Here is a 15,731-nt window from a genome sequence, read left to right on the forward strand (position 1 = left end):
ATAGCTATTATGGAGTCTAAGCAGTTGCAGAGGTTAGGATTTTCCTAATAATACTTGCATTCAATTCATAATCTTCACACTTATTTAAACCTGTTTCTAGTCACTTTTCATCATATCCATGAATAATTATAGCTACTCATTCTTATATCCATATATAACTGCATATTTACCCCCTAGGTTTATGCTTGATTTAAACCTGGTACCATAGTTATTCCTAATTGTAAACTGATGATGAGATTTCACATGTGTATTGCATAATTTAATTAGTTTAGTGTTTGTAAAAATTCTTTGAAGGTAAAATATTTTCATAAATGCCAAGAATTATGATTACTTTTGTTATGTAATTTCTAAGACTCAATTTCTCTTGCATATAGTTCCTCTCTTAAGGAAGGTTTATATACAGTGCCTTAAAAATGTTTCAAAATTGGAAGCATATTTTTGGTTGTAGTAGATACTGAATTATTCTTGCTGGTTTGAGTCTTGAAGAAAATGAAATGTAAATTCAGATTAAATTGGTATCTCTTTAGTACCCAGAATATGTTTTTGACATTTGGATACTGCCCATTAAATTCTTTGTATTTGACTGTCTGAAATGTATTCTGAATTTGTGTGTCTATTCTGGGTTTTATTTGAACTGAATTTTAGTTAAGTAAAGAATTTTAGTATACTTTAGGTGGTATTAAATAAAATGAAAAAGACTGATTTCAAATATTAATCTTTTTAGATTCTTTTGCCATATGTTCTTTTCCCAATTTATTTTGTCATATAGTTTACATTTGTTCAAACGTCATTTTTCTTCAGATTTTTGCTTTACTCTCTTTGCAAGATTATGAGAACTGTCTCTTCTGTAACTGCATTCAGAGTGAAGCCTGCAAACAGGAAATGCCCAGGTAAAGATGGTTACATGGCACAAATAGTAAGCACTGCATATTTAAACCTGATGCTTTTGAAATCTTCTTTTTTTAAGTAATCACAAGATATTTGGGAGTTTGGTTGTCCTTCTCAGTACACAGGAAAGAAACGTGAAATTTTGGTTGAGAGAAGTAGCACCATAGGGCATGAGCCAAAAAAATGTAGCAGTAGGCAGCCCAAGAGAGGTGTCAAATTCAGACTAATTTCGCTTTTGAGAACAAGATTTTCTCTCAGACAGTGCAGCTCAGAGGATAGAAGATAAGCATAGAAAAACAGCATGGGATCTTTGAGGTGGGCACAGGTTAAGGATAAAGAGCAAGGGGATGTGATTTACAGACATAGAGACAGTACGAAACCAGGCCTGGAGCATTGCAGAAATGCTGAAATCTCAAAGTTGAGAGAAGAAAAGGTCAGAGGATTGGATTCACAGAGAGGCTACAGTAAGTAAAAAGGCCTCTTTTTTATGCAGTAAGATAAGAAGTAGAAGGTACACATACTGGAAAGGAAAAGTGAAACTCTGTTTTTCACAAAGGATATTATTGTATATATAGAAAATTCTTAAGCAGGAATGAGCAAACTATAGCCTACAGTCTAAATTCAGTCTACCACCTATTTTTGTATCACCTGTGACCTAAGATGACTTTTACATTTTTGGGCCATGGCGGGGCAGTGGTGAGTGTAAGATGGCACAACTATGTTGGAAAACAATTTGACAATTTTTTGTAAAGTTAAACACATTTACCGTATGGCCCAGCAGTTCTCCTGGGTCACACCTAAGAATAAAAGAAAAAGTATGTCCACACAAAAACTTGTCTAGAATGTTCATAGCACTGTTATTCACAAATACCCACCAAACTAGAAACCACTTAATTGTCTGTCACTGGGTGAATTAATAAATTATATTCATAACATACAAGAAAAAAGAACCCAACCATTGATACATACACCATGGATGAATCTCAAAAATATGCTGAGTGAAGGAAGTAAGCCAAACATAAAAGAGTACGTACTGCTTTACTCCATTGATAGAAATTTTAGAGCAGGCAGAATTAATCTGTAACAACAGAAAGCAAGTCCATGATTGCTGGGGAACAAAGGGAGGGGCAGTACTACAAAGGAGCTAAGTAAGGCAATTTTGCGGGATGGTGGCATGACCAAAATATTCTGAATCTAATTGGAGCTGTGGCTCGTTGTTGTGTACATTTAGTAAAACCCCTAACGCTGTGCCTTTAAAATGGGTGCATTTTATTGCATGTAAGTTATAGCTCAATAAAGTTGACTTTTTAAAACACATTAACATGTTTTTGAGAATCACAGTAAGACCCTGGCTTAAAATAGATTATCAGCTTCCATACTCTTGGATGGACACTTGGGTAGACACTCTTGGATAGACACTGTTTTACAAAACTCCAGTATGCAGCTTAATATTAGGCACCCATAAAATATTTTTGAGCAGACACCTCAGTAAAAGAAACAAGACCGCACATTAGGCTGAGCGTCAAAGAGTGAAGCTCTGTGAAGTCGGCCAACAAGGCTCAAGACCAGAGTTCAAGCCTGTGCTGAGGCTGGGTGAAGCTGTTGGATATAAAACTTTTGTTTTAGATTTGTTCATCTTCACATTTATTTTTCTATTGGAGAAAAATATGTGCGATGTAATCCGCTATGACTAGAATTACAGATAAAGCCTTTTGAATGGCAGACAGGGATTCAGACAATTAACTGCTTAAAGTACTCTGTACAGGAAACAATTTTATTGAAATAACATAAGGAGCCTGTATTGGTAGTTTTAATAAAATCAAGCCTGACTCATCTATTTGAGGACCAGGATTATGGAAATAACATCTTATGCTTCAAGAGTATTTCAAGATTGGAACAGTTATACTCATATTTATGAAAAAACAAAATTTGTGCATAAGTAAAATTTTAACCCTGTGGAAAAACTTAATATTTTTATTTGGTTTCTTTATGTTAACCCTGAAGAAATTCCTTTAGATTATACAACTTCATAAATGTTAAGTTTCACTCCTCCAGCGACCCAAGATGCCAAAAGGAAAGAAGGCCAAGGGGAAGAAGGTGGCCCTGGCCCCTGTTGTTGCAGAGAAGCAGGAGGCCAAGAAAGTGATGGATCCCATGTTTGAGAAAAGACCTGAGAATTTTGGCATTGGATAGGACATCTAGCCCAAATGGAATCTTAACCCACGTTGTCAAATGCCCTTGCTACGTCAGGTTGCAGCAGCAAAGAGCTGTCCTCTATCTGGAGCTGAAAGTGCCTCTTGCGATTAACCAGTTCACCCAGGCTGTGGACCGCCAAGCAGCTACTCAGCTGCTTAAGCTGGCCCATAAGTACTGACCAGAGACAACGCAAGAGAAGAAGCAGAGACTTGGCCTGGACTGAGAAGAAAGCTGCCGGCAAAGGGAACATCCCCACTAAGAGACCACCTGTCCTTTGAGTAGGGGTTAACACTGTCACCACCTTTGGAGAACAAGAAGGCTCAGCTGGTGGTGATCGCACATGACATGGATCCCATTGAGCCGGTTGTCTTCCTGCTTGCCTTGTGTCCTAAAATGGGGGTCCTTGACTGCATTATCAAGGGGAAGGCAAGCCTGGGATGTCTATGCATAGGAAGACCCTGCACCAGTGTTGCCTTCACACAGGTTAACTTGGAAGACAAAGGAGCTTCGGTTAGCTGGTGGAAACTATCAGGACCAATTACAGTGATAGATATGATGAGATCCACCATCACTGGGGAGGCAGTGTCCTGGGTCCTAAGTCTGTGGCTTGCTTTGCCAAGCTGGAAAGGGCAAACGCTAAAGGACTTGCCACTAAACTGGGTTAAATGTACACGGTTGAGTTTTCTGCACATAAAAATAATAAAAATTCTCCTTCCAAAAATAAATTAAGTTTTCAGTATTATCAGAATGGTACTTTTACAGGGGTGGATCATATTTTATTTCATGTCTAAAAAATAGGCTTGAGTCAGTATAGTCTGCTTTTTAATCCTTTTAAATTTTATTTACAATATTTTTCAGAGTTTTTGGGAAATCGTATCGTGGCCATTCACCTACGCCCCTGTGAGGGATGAGTGCTTTGGTTGAATATGTTCCTCCCCACCGCCACCCCTAGATTTAGACCTCTTTCCCCACCCTTTGCTATTCCACACACTAAGGGCTGCTGGGCCTGCAGGTGGTTAGGTGCCATTGCCCCTCTGCTTGGAATTCAAAACAGAGAACTTTTTTTCATATAATATTTTAATAAGCAGAGGGAGGAGGTAAAGATTGATTAACTGAATAGCCCAGTATTTTAATCTTCCGTGTTGACCAGTATAGAAAGGGTCATTAATATTCCAACACTCATATTTTGCATTTATTCACAAAAGTTTAAAAAGTTTTCTTGATTTAATTCTGATGATTTTATTGAAGGGATAGTAGTTTATTTTCATAAAACATGTTTTTTTTCCATTATTGCTTAAATTCTATGAATTTACAGAAACAAAACATCTAGGTTGTGAAAACTACTTAAGATTATGCCTAATAATTGCATGGTTGTGGTTTTAAAATTATTCAACCTAATGTAAGTAATATTTTATCTCATAGCAGTGTCCCTAATGGGAGTAGTACTGTCCAACATAGGAGGATCAGGCACAGATGGAAGATCAAAATCTCACTCTTCTGAGGCTCCATCTATGGCTCTGCTCTCTAAACCAGGTTGCATTTATACATCTCTCAGAATAAAACATTATTCTGCCAAGAAGAAGTTAAACAATCTATTAATGTGGAAAAATGTTGCTTCAGACACAGAAGTCTATTTGTAATGTGTATCAAAGTAGATTCATGAATGAATCTATAGCAGTATTTTGCCAGAGTTGTAAGAATGTCACTTACAGCTTACAAAGTCATAACTTAATAAAAAGAAAATGTGGACATGTGTGTTAATGTTTTTAAAGGCGAGCTTACTGAGGTATAATTTATGTAAAATAAAATTTAATGAGTTTTGACAAATGAATGTAGTCATGTAACCATAATCAATATACACAACATTTTCATCACCCCAGAAAATGTTCTGTAAAGCAGTTTTCAAATGGTGGTTGTGAGTCCTTGGACCAACACAGTGTGACCCAACAAGCACTTTGCCACCAGGGCTGACTTCCTGATGGGGTGTGATTTCTAGTCCTGCTGTTTGGCTGCACCCTCAGCAAAGGTGGCAACTTGGGATCATGTTAATGTAAGACACTGTCTGTTCTGATAGACTGGTGGGGCCTGTCTACTTCTCAGACTTAATGGAGAATTCCTGCAATTCTGTGTCCCAGTGAGAAACAGTGTTTGAAACTTTTTATCACTCAAGTTCTCAAACTGTGGATTTTACATTTGTGCAGGATTGGACATTTATTGATTTAGGTACATTTACGAAGTAGTATTTATTGTTAGTTTAGAATTACAAAATGAATAATTTGAGAGAAAGCTTATAAATGTCTGGGAAACAAATGTGGTGCCCTTCTGGGAATTTACAACCTAGGCAACCTGGCCTTTTAAAGATACAAATAACAGAGAAAGAAGACTACATTGCCTTGCTGTGTTGTTTATGTTTTTTGATATAAAATATGTGACCATATATTCAAATTACTATGCATGAATCACCATTTTTTAGAATAAGATTTTACAAATACAGTTACTTAGTTGTCATTATTATTTTCACTATTAAGTATTAATTATTATTCTGTAATGTAACTCTGATTTGCTTTTAGGCTTACGTGGAAAAGAATAATAGGAATCCTATCAGACCTGTGGTCTTTGGGTCAACTTTATAAAATTAATTAGAGCTATTAAACAGGCACACAGTTTTATTTGGCCATTAAAGCTCTAGACAGAAAACCCCAAACTGTTTGCTTCTAGGTTGTTAGAGAAAAAAACATTAATTAGCATTACCATTGCCTCGCTGAATCTTCCCTCTTCCCTGTGGTGGACAGTGCAAGTGGGGGCGCCAATTGCTAGACTGTGAAGCCATTCCCAAGGTAACTGATCATATTGACGGAAACTTAGCTGCCTGTTGCTCTACTAAAACCATCTCAGTCAGCATTCTCCCTTCTGGTATTCAATCACCCTCGCCCTTCCTCAACCTAAAGACTGAAACATAACCAAGATTTAAAAGAGATAATAGCCATTTATTTACTCTAACTCCTAAGGGAAAATAGTATTTTCCTAAAGAGTAATTTTCTAAAATAAAGGCATATCTGTTTCTAAAATATTTTTACTTTATGCAGAAGTATTTTTTAAATGTTTGCAACTATTTATATTTGCTAATTTACCAGTACTTGTTCTACTTAGCTATACCATCAACCTCATTTTTAAAATTATGTTTAAAAGTTAATTATACTTATTTGTAAGTGAAAAAATCAAAATAAGTATCTCACATTTACATATTAGCTTCAGAGAAGTAATTTTGCAGCTTTTGCGATATTAAGTAGTAATTTTGAAAGAACTATAACTTTTTTATAGACAGGATAGTCTTATTATAAATTAATATGCTGTCTCTCTAAACTGTGATTGTGGGAGGCAGAATAATGCTCTCCTCCCCAGAGATTTAGTATCCCAGTGCTTGGAGCCTATAAACATTATCTTATTTCAAAACTTTATGGGTGTAAACAAGTTAAAAAATCATGAGATGGGGAGATTATCCTGGATTATCCAGGTGAGTTCTAAATGCCATCACAAGTATCTGTCTATGAGAGAGGCAGAGAGAGACACACACACGAGAAGGTTCTGTGAAGGTGGAGGCAGGGATTGGAGTGATGTGGCTGCAAGCCAGGGAATGCCAGCTGTCCCCAGAGACTGTAAGGGGCAAAGAAGAGGTTTTTCCCTACAGCTTCTGGAACGAGTGCGTCCCAGCTTACACCTTGATTTCGGCCCAGTGAAACTGATTTCTGATTTCTAGTTTCTAGAACTGTGAGAATAAATTTTTGTTGTTCTATTCCACCATGTTTGTGGTGATTTGTTTTAGCAGCCGTAGGATGCTACTACAGAGTTTGGCATCAGGAAGGGGAGTCTGCTGTAACAAATACCTAAAAATGTGAAATTGCTGTGGAATTGGATAATGGGGAGTAGAGTCTGGAATAATTTTTAGCCCCATGATAGGGAAAGCCTAGATTGCTTTAAACAAAATGTCAGTAGAAATGTGGATATTAAAGGTGGTTCTGGTGAGAGCTCAGAAGGAAATGAGGAATATATAATTGGAAACTAGAGGAAAGAAAGGTGATTCTTAATATTTACAGGCATACCTTGGTGATACTGGTTCAGTACTAGACCACTGCAGTAAAGCTAATAGTCCAATAAAGTGAGACACATAAATTTTTTTGGTTTCCCAGTGCACATAAAAGTTATGTTTACACTATACTGTAGTCTATTACCTTATGTCTAAAAACCAATGTACATGCCTTATGTCTAAAAACCAATGTACATGCCTTAATTTAAAACTGTATTGCTAAAAATGCTAGTGAAATAAGCACATATTGTTGGAAAAAAATGTGCCAGTAGACTTGCTCAACTCAGGGTTTCCACAGACCTTCAATTTGTAAAAGATGCGATAGCCACAGAGAGTAATGAAGCGAAGTGCAATGAAACAAGATATGCCAATACTGGTAGAAAACTTAGCTGAATTGTCTCTCCCAGTCCTGTAGAAAGCATGTAAATGATGGACTTGGATATTTTGGTAAAGAGATTTTCAAGCAGAGCGTAGAAGGTACAGCCTGGTTTCTTCTTGCTGCTAATAACAAAATGTGAGAGGAAAAACAAATCAAGGGGAAACCTCTCAAGCAAAAATGAATCACAGTTTGATAATTTGGAAAATTCTCAGCCTATCCAGGTTGCAAAAAATGGTAAAATTAGGAGATTCACTTTTAGGAAAGTGCTTCAGAGAGAAGGCCAAGGATGTAACTAGATAACCTTTGACTAGTGCTGAAGATATCAGGCATGTGACTCAGCAGAAATCAGGAGTGGAGATGAAATTTTCCAGGGAAGATCTGTGGAGGACCCACTTGTTTAATGGCACAAATACACAGGAAACCCACAAGTTTTTTGAAAATGTTATATCAGCAAAAATGCTGCCAGCTTGAACTGAAAAGGACAGAGACAGGATGAAATATAGGAAAGCTGTTAGACTTCCCAAACTGTACAGGCTTATCAAAACAGTGCTCAGTTGCAAATATGTGGTACCCTTAAAGAAAAGGAAAAATGACTTCAAGGATACAGCTTTGGCCTAGAGTCATAGTCTCAGACTTTAAACCTTGTCCCGCTGGGTTTTGAAATTATTTGGGAACGGTGACTCCTTTATTCTTTCCATTTTTTTTCCTTTTGGAATCGGAGTGTCATAACTATTATCCTATGTCTATCCCACCACTGTATTTTGGAAGCGGATAACTTATCTTTTAGTTTCACAGAATCAATAGTTGGAGAAGAATTTTGCTCCAGAATGTATTATACTCAAGTCTCTCCTGTACCTGATTTAGATGTTTAGATGATGAGATTTGGGATTTTTGAGCGATGAAATTTATGTGAGATTTGACCCTTCTAGTTGATGCTGTAATGGTTTGAGACTTTTGGAGATGTTGGAATGGGTTGCATATATTTGGCACATGAGACAGACATGAATTTATTTCTTTAACATCTGGTTATTCTCCTGCCCTCTGTGTTCTCAAGCTAAGTAGGTGGGGTCAGCATTCTCCTTGCTCCCCAGTTGTTGCCTGCCTTTACACGTCCCTGGCTCGTTTGAGACTTCCATGCCTGGCTTTACCATGCTTCCTCTCTCCTGACATTCACTAGCCTTCTGGCACTCACTGTCATTTGCTGAAGATTCAGCTCATGGCCGCCTTCTCCAGTTCACCTCCTGCTATGGGTCTCCAGGTGACTTCAGTATCTACCTAGACAGCCCATCCAGTCTCTGGTAGGGCAGTCCCTTGGCTTTCTCATCTTGCATTTCCTTTAGACATTATATTCGTAGGCCACAAACTCCTGTCCTTCAGTTCACTTTCTTAGTATTCACTCAGAAATAATTCTTTTTTTTTTTTCGAGATGGAGTCTAGCTCTGTTGCCCAGGCTGGAGTGCAGTGGTGCAATCTTGGCTCACTGCAAGCTCCACCTTCCAGGTTCACACCATTCTCCTGTCTCAGCCTCCCGAGTAGCTGGGACTACAGGCACCCGCCACCATGCCCGGCTAATTTTTTGTATTTTTAGTAGAGATGGGGTTTCACCGCGTTAGCCAGGATGGTCTCGATATCCTGACCTCGTGATCCGCCTGCGTCAGCCTCCCAAAGCGCTGGGATTACAGGCGTGAGCCACCGCGCCCTGCCAGAAATGATTCTTCATCAAAAATTGCTATCCATTGGTCTTGCCACTTTCTCTATACCTCAAGCAACCCTACTCTTAATAAACCAAACTCTTATGGCCCAAGAATAGGGAAGGTAGGTTTCTTTAGATAAAAATCAAAATGCCACACCTAGAAGAAAGGTACAAAGATGTTAGGTAGCAAGAACAACAGGGGTCCACTACATAATATTTGCACAGTGGATGTTTCTATTATGATTATTTGCTATTTACTTGTTTAAAATAAATAATCCTGAATATTTTAATATGAATAGCTTCCAAAGAATATATCTCTTCTTAAAAGCCATGTTTAAACTTTAGTACATGTTTTATTTAGTGAAATGATATTTTCTAATTGTTCTCCAGGTAGTTGAGGAAGCTTCCCAGGCTCCTAAGAAGGCGACATGCAACATCAGCAAAAATGATCTGTACCAATACCTAGTGACCTGTACCAATCTTATGTAAATTATGAGTGCTTATAAAGTAATTAAGGTTTGAGTTGTTCAGTCCGTTCTTTTTCTCTGAAGTCTGTCTGTGGTGTCTTTGTAATTGTGAGCCAGCTGTTCTCCTGCCTAGCAGGCTTCAGGGACACCACCTTTCCCATACATGTGTATATTAAAGAAATGTTAGCTCATCTTAATAATAAAGCAAAATGTAATTAGACAGATCTGCTACAGAAACATCATACTCTGCACTACAAATATAAGTGTAAATAATTTGGAGTAGACACACACCACTGGATAGCTCTATTCACATCAATAACTAAGAATTGGTTGTATAAAAATAGCCTTACATAAATGCTTCTCTGCTCTTCAATTTAAATATTTCTGAAATGTTTTACTGCCTGCATCACAATTTATACCCAAGTGTGGGAAATGTTTGTTAAATGTGTTGTATTTGGATGTGAAGATGGGTGGTAATAGTACTTCACACTCATCTGGATTTGCCTTTGGTTGATTTTCTGATTGTCATGGGTTTTGTCCATGCCACCTGTACCCTCACCTGGTCTCACTTTTGATCATGATATAATTCGTAGGGTGGCTGACAGTTTGAGTTGTACAACCCACAGACATAAACTGGTTTTTTCTTCTGTGGCCTATTTTTTTGTTTGTTCTCAAAATACCATCCCAGCTGAGCTAATAGGCCAAGTCCAAGTATAATCTACTCTGAGACTGAGCTTGGTTTTTTCCATAGCTTATTTTGGCCACTGATGATCTAACTCAAGATACTTTAAAACTCTTGATCAAATTCTAAGGGCAGGGCATTTATATTCTGTCATAATTAACAGTGAATGATTAAAGACATTTATGAATTAGAGCCAAGATTCAATATTTACTAGTGATAAAGGGCAATGTCTTATTTATCACATTATTACACTGTGATATTGGCAAGTTTTGAAATAGCTTAAAGATGTCTGCCTTATTTTCTAAATAAGAGGGAAATGGGCTACAAACAATTAAACACATCTCAGTGTGATGGTATGTGTGAAAAATAGCTTCATATCAGGTAGTTTAGTTTTTAAAGTTCGTTCAGTACACTAATGGCTTACAATTTAGTTTAACAGCTCAGTGTGTTGTAATCAAGAGTGTGAAGAGGCAATCAAATACTTTTCTGAGATTCTGCTCCCCAAAGAATTCCTGGCAAGCCTGTTGCTATGGTGCAGTCTCACCTGGGACTTGTTTGGTATCTTTCTCAATCAGATATATTGACAAAAATGAGCTTAAAAACAGAACTCATAGAAAATCCAGAATGGAGAAATACGGATAGATAAATGAAGCAATGTGGCTCTTTCTCTCTTTTTTTTTTTTTTTTTTAACTTGCACTTACCAATTCTTGTTTGTGATCCCAGGAGTCTTAAGATATACCAAAGATACTACTTTCTCACTGTAACATGCTGGATGTCATAAAAGGCACTGTTTATCAGATGAGAAACTGTGAAGATGATAATCTCTAAAACCCTGCAAACTAGATTTTCTGCACCCACAGCTGCTTCCCTGGAACTTTGGCAGCTGTGATAATTGTTGCAGACCATCACTGTTTGGTACTGCCATCGTATTTAGATAATGTCAAAGAAAGGCTTATGAGTCAGTTATTAAATTGAAGGAGATGATCACGTCAGAGTAAAGCCAGGTAGTGAGACCTCTGTTGGATTACTTAGGCTTATATTGTTTTTAAGAGATTATTATCTTGCCCCCTCCACCTTGAAATCAATTTCATTTCCACACCCTGAAGATCATGGCATGGGGCTGAAAGACAGAGTGATAAAGAGCATCAACTCTGGAGTCACACCTTCTAACTGCATATCCCTGCCATGTCATCTGCTTGGTGTAACCTTAGACATTCATGATCTACACCTCTAAAATGAGAGTAATAGTAATATATTCCTCATGGGGTTGTTGTAGAATTTAAATAAAAGATGCCTCTCCCATAGAAATTATTCACTGGGTATTGGCTATATTCACATTTTTGATATGCATAGAAAGCCTTAGTATATGGTATGTGGCTCATTGTATACACTTAATAAATAATAGCCAGTAATACTATTATCATGATACCTTAAATGAGTCTGTGTCAGATGTAGACTTACTGGAAACACAGGAGGAAATGTAAGGGAATGACTAAAATTTGACTTTATCATAAATTTTAGTTGTATGAATGAATGAGCTGGGGTAGTGAACCAGAAAACATCAAGTCATTCTATATACTGTCCTGAATTATATACATTCGAGGTTTCTGGGACTAAAGTCATCCTAGCAGCCTTTGCAGTGAAAATGTTGCTGTTCTTAAATCCAGCTAAGTACATGCTATTTTAAAACACAGTGTTTTTCAAATGAACTTAGTGTGTGCTGCTGAGAAAATGCCAAGTTTTGCCAGATCCTGTATTTTTACCTGTTGTTTGATATTCATGTCGTTCATAACATAATACTATTAAAATGCTTTGTTTTTATTGTAATGCTTTAGTTCATTTTGAAAGATAAGTGTCACAGATGTATAGTAAAGTGATAACTTAGGTTTAGATCCAAGGAGAATGAGAGATGGAACAGGACCTATTTATGTTTGTGTGTGGAAGGTGATGGAGCTATCTAAGAGGATGCTTGGGTTTGAAGAAGGCAGCTGGTTACAGATTGCTAGAATTTGTGAGAGTAAACTGATGTTCTGCATGTGTGTACCTTGAGATGATTGTGGATCATCCCCAAGAAGAGACCCATTAGATAGCTGGACACATGGACTTGGACCTTGGTCAGGAAGATCTAGGTCAAAGTTGTCGATATGAGATCCACAACCACATAGTTGTTACTTGAAGCCATGGGAGCAGAAGAGGCTGAAGAACACAGGCCCTAGGGTGATCCTCAGGGAATCTAGTCCCCATTCTTTCCCCTGTGCACCATATGACCGTGGCTCTATCTCCTCTGAATAATAAGTGTTAACAGTTCCTACTTCATAGTCACAATTACAGAGATATCATTGCCTTTCAATCAATTTGATTTAAAGGCTTAGAATAACAGGTAGCACATAGTACATGCTTTTAGTACATTTCGGCTGATGCTACTATCACTATTATTATTGAAGGACTCACCTATGGAAAATGTCTAGAGCAAGTAGAAAACTGGAAAAAGCAGTATTTACAAGAGGCGGGGAAGGAACAGGATTCTATGAAGGAGACAGTATAGCCAGAGGAGGCAGGGTGGGCAAAAAATAGAAGGTGATATCTGTGAAGCCAAAGGAAGGATGAATGTCATCAGTGATTTTGAAGGATGCAGAAAGGTCAGGGTAGATAGATGGAGAATGGAAAAGTGCCTTTTGGATGTAGCCACCAAGAAATGGTTAGTAACCTTGGAGAGAACAGTTGGTACAGAGTTTAGAGCAGCAGCCAGATGACAGAGTTGAAGAGAAAATGAGACCTGAATAAGTGGAGAGCCCTTGAAATACATGCGTCTGGAAAGGGAAACAGGAACTGTCTGAAGTAAAGGACTGGGGAATTGGGGTGCTGTCAAGAGAGTGATGCGATGGTCAGGCTGAATATGGAAATACATAAAGAGGAGGAGAAGGTGAAGAAGGTGTCATGGGTACAGGGAGTGCGTGCTATTGCAGGCTGTGGAAGTTCTGAGTAGTTTAGGAGGTCCCCAAGCAAAATGAGTAAGGGAGGATCAGGGTCAGTGCTTCAGTAGAAGGTTTCCCTTTGGAAACCACAGTGCCTCCTGAGTGAATGGGAGGACTTTGGAAAAAGCTGGCCACAGCTACATTGGTGGTACTTCAGAGAAAAGTCTCGCCTGGTATGTAGGAAGTTGGGTTAGTTTTTTCTCTTCATCTTTTGTGGGAAACCGCAGACTCTCATGAATGGAAGGCCTTGTCTGTTTTTAGATTTCAGGCTCCAGTGTGAGTTGTAAGGATCCTAGGATATTTCTCGTGAAGAGCAAAAATTGCCCAGTGAAGTATTGATTCCTTCATGGTTCCTGGCCCTATTCACAGATCCACTTTTCTTGCCACTAGGCCCAAGAGAATTGGGATCAACCCATAGCTTGCTGTGTGGTGATCCTTTCTACAGCCCCTTTATTCACTTTGCTGATGAATTCAGAAGGTTGTGGGTCTCAGTGGTAGACTGTGTTGTCCTTTCTTTCCAAAGGGACCCAGTCTTCTAACTCTGTTAACACACATGCCTGAGGGAGGCAGGCAGGCACTGTCCCAGGCATTAAGGTTGACGATATCCCTGGGGAGGGTATGGGCCAGTGTGCTGGCCTCTGCTTACAGGAGCCTCAAGCCCTACGCAGGAGCCCTGACCTAGCCTGGCACTCTGCGGAGGACTTACACCAAGCATTCAGTTTAGAGATAGCATTCTCTTGCAATTGCGGCTTTCTGCTTCTGGAAGGACAGAAGACAGTTATGGAAGTAAGCTTGATCTTTTCCTGTGTATTAATTGTTACCATGAAAACTGCCCAGAGTACCTTCAGAAAACAAGGGCAGAGTTTTTTTTGTTTTTTAGTATTTTCATAAAATAGATAAAGGAAAGGAATTTCTTAAAAGAGTAATATGATGGGAAATACTGAATTAAGACTTTGGGTTGCTTTAAATCAGTAACTGAATATTAAAGAGCAATACAAATGTACCCACCATCCTTGTACTGGCCTTTTTTTTTTTTTTTTTTTTTTTGAGGCAGAGTCTCAATCTTTCTCCCAGGCTGGAGTGCAGTGGCGCGATCTCGGCTCACTGCAACCTCCACCTCCTGGGTTCAAGCGATTCTTCTGCCTCAGCCTCCCAAGTAGCGGGGATTACAGTCATGCACCACCACGCCTGGCTAATTTTTGTATTTTTAGTAGAGACAGGGTTTCACCATGTTGGCCAGGGTGGTCTTGAACCCCTGACATCAAGTGATCTGCCCGCCTCAGCCTCCCAAAGTGCTAGGATTACAGGCGTGAGCCACCGTGCCTGGCTGGCATTGATATTTTGCTGTCTGCAGGCTGGCTATATAAAGAAATCATGCATTTTAATTTTGTAAGGGTTATAAGAGTGCCTAATTTGTGTAAATTACTTGCTTTGAAATTAAATAAATAGAGCATTATGGCTGTAGCAAAAAGGAACCACTATTTTTCTCACTCATTTGTCATGAGTGGTGCTTCAGCCACTACTTCCTTCTTGTGATTTTATGTAAAAAAAAAAAATGGATCTTCTGTATATGAAGTTTAAGAGGAAAGAACAAAAAATAATGTTGAGAACAAAAAAGGGTTATTGAGAACAGAATATGATCAGAAGATAAAAGAGGTAAATTATTAACTAAATGGCATGATAACATTGTACAATGCTAAGAGCTTAGTAAAAATGGAATCCAAGGTATCTGTCTATGGCAGAAATTACTTCATTTTTTTTTCTCTACTTAGGAAATGAAAATATATTTCCAAATTTTTGGCAAGTGAACCTCTTAGGAAAGAACATGGTATATTAAAAAAATAAAATTTTATTTTTTACATTATCATCCCTAACTCTTTAAAAAATAGCTCACAGCATTTAGCATTTTGTTCATGTACTTCACACCCAACTCCTCTGATGTGGTTGTTACTCCCATTTTACAAGTGATTAAACTGGGGTTTACAGATGTTTAAGTGACTTGTCTAATATTATATAGCTAGTAAGTGACAGAGCCTAGCGTCAGATCCAAGTTGATACCAAAATCCTATAATCCTTCCATATTTTCTCTAATCTTTGTCAAATCGTATGCCTTTAAAGAGGCTTACAAGTTGTTAAACTACAGGACAGGTGGCCCACCGGCTGAATCTGGCCCTCGCCTGTTTTTTATACCCTGCAAGCTAAGAATGTTTTATACAATTTTTAATGGTTAAAAAATAATCAAAGGCAGAATATTTGATGATGCCTGAAAATTAGATGAAATCAAATTTCAGTTTCCATATATACTATAAAATTTTATTGGAACACAGCCACACTCCTCATTTATGTTTATGGCTGCTTTTGCACTC

General features: G+C 38.1%; 1 protein-coding gene across 13 annotated transcripts in view; it reads left to right on the forward strand.

The window, feature by feature from the left end:
- Positions 1 to 15,731, forward strand: part of PKP4 (plakophilin 4) — a 227,166-nt gene that overhangs the window by 90,995 nt on the left and 120,440 nt on the right. The window lies entirely within an intron of this gene.

Source organism: Pongo abelii, chromosome 11, assembly GCF_028885655.2.
Source record: "Pongo abelii isolate AG06213 chromosome 11, NHGRI_mPonAbe1-v2.0_pri, whole genome shotgun sequence".
In the NCBI taxonomy this organism is placed as follows: Eukaryota; Metazoa; Chordata; class Mammalia; order Primates; family Hominidae; genus Pongo; species Pongo abelii.